A 2,500-nucleotide genomic window follows, 5' to 3' on the forward strand; every position below is an offset into this window, starting at 1 on the left:
ATGAATTTTGTGATTGTCTCTTGACTATATGAGTCTCATATAAGGGCCTATGTTTAGGGGTTCAGACAGTCTTATTCAAGACTGTCTGAACCCACTGAGTGGCGCGGTATATGAGCTTGTAGATCTGATATTTTTCAATAGCTAAATTATAACATAATGTTTAAAACCCCAAGAGGGGTTTCCGCCCAAAATGTGTTAAGTAGCATATGTGACGTCTCAAACTATAGGGGGTTAACTTTCACGATTCTGAATCCATTAAGCGTTAGTTTTGCGCGAAAAACCACTCCTTGGCCTAAATTCGACCATAGCCACTTGCCCAAATGTGCCCAAATGTGCCCACATGTGCTGCATGACCTCTTCACATTTTTGATGACGGCTATAGGCCGTTTAGCCTGAAGAAAGGTCTTAGCCTGTTTGGGTTTAGTTGCCGAAGTATTCATTTATATTTCTGTCATTTCTTTATTTTGTTGCCAGTGTGAGTTTGCTATTGAGAATGTCCTTTATTGCACTGAACAAAATCTGCCTGGACTTTTGTGGAGGAGTTTTGGGGGAAATAAAAACCTGTAAACAAGCATTACTTTAAATAACCACAACTTTCACGCAATTTCAAACGGTTTGGTTTGTATAAACATCAAAGGCATCAGCATGTCATATTAAAGCAGGGAATCATATAGCTTCAAATTGACATATTGGTTGTTCAGTTTGACCCACCAGTTTTGGAGATATGGCTTATAGAGTAATGTCTTGCAGAGAAACAGCGAGTTGAGAAAATAGGCTTGAAAGGTTCACTTCTGTGGTCTCACTCTTTACATGTCTTCTGTGGTCTCTAACATTACACCATAGCTAAATGTTTAAGCATTTATTTCACATTTACATGTCTTCTGTGGACTCTAACATTACACCTATAGCTACATGTTTAAGCATTTATTTCATATTTAGCCTACATGTCTTCTGTGGACTCTAACATTACACCTATAGCTACATGTTTAAGCATTTATTTCATATTTACATGTCTTCTGTGGACTCTAACATTACACCTATAGCTACATGTTTAAGCATTTATTTCATATTTAGCCTACATGTCTTCTGTGGACTCTAACATTACACCTATAGCTACATGTTTAAGCATTTATTTCATATTTACATGTCTTCTGTGGTCTCTAACATTACACCTATAGCTACATGTTTAAGCATTTATTTCATATTTACATGTCTTCTGTGGACTCTAACATTACACCTATAGCTACATGTTTAAGCATTTATTTCATATTTACATGTCTTCTGTGGTCTCTAACATTACACCTATAGCTACATGTTTAAGCATTTATTTCATATTTACATGTCTTCTGTGGTCTCTAACATTACACCTATAGCTACATGTTTAAGCATTTATTTCATATTGACATGTCTTCTGTGGACTCTAACATTACACCTATAGCTACATGTTTAAGCATTTATTTCATATTTACATGTCCTTCTGTGGTCTCTAACATTACACCTATAGCTACATGTTTAAGAATTTATTTCATATTTACATGTCTTCTGTGGACTCTAACATTACACCTATAGCTACATGTTTAAGCATTTATTTCATATTTACATGTCTTCTGTGGACTCTAACATTACACCTATAGCTACATGTTTAAGCATTTATTTCATATTTACATGTCTTCTGTGGTCTCTAACATTACACCTATAGCTACATGTTTAAGCATGTATTTCATATTTACATGTCTTCTGTGGTCTCTAACATTACACCTATAGCTACATGTTTAAGCATGTATTTCATATTTACATGTCTTCTGTGGACTCTTAACATTACACCTATGGCTATGCCTACATGTTTAAGCATTTATTGCATGTCTTCTGTGGACTCAACATTACACCTATAGCTACATGTTTAAGCATTTATTTCACATGTCTTCTGTGGACTCTTAACATTACACCTATGGCTATGCCTACATGTTTAAGCATTTATTGCATGTCTTCTGTGGTCTCTAACATTACACCTATAGCTACATGTTTAAGCATTTATTTCATATTTACATGTCGGAGTTCAGCTCTGACATTTATTTCAGACATGCTCTAGTATGTGAAGAGTCTGCCTGTGGTATTAACTCATTTTGGATCAAATCTAAATAAATGCAGTTTCTCTCCTCTGGTGAAAAGCTGGAGGTTTCACAATGGAAGGCTCTCAGTCTGCTTGTGGTCACATAATATATACTTATGGTGAACTTTCATGTAAAAACTAAAGGCAACCCCTTTTTGGTGTTTTAAGCATTATGTTATATACTTTAGCTATTGGAAAATAGCAGATCTACAAGCTCATAGCACGGCACAGAGTGCCGCGCTACGAGTTTGTGTAGGTCTGCTATTTTTGACTATCACTGACATAGAAACATGAGGTATTTCAGACGTCAGGCCTAAATGGGTTAAGTCCCTGCTTGGCACTCAGCATCAAATGGTTGGATTGGGGGGGTCAGTCCCTGCTTGGGTTGGA

The sequence above is a fragment of the Protomyctophum parallelum genome (assembly GCF_964188405.1).
Source record: "Protomyctophum parallelum genome assembly, chromosome: 1".
Lineage (NCBI taxonomy): Eukaryota > Metazoa > Chordata > Actinopteri > Myctophiformes > Myctophidae > Protomyctophum > Protomyctophum parallelum.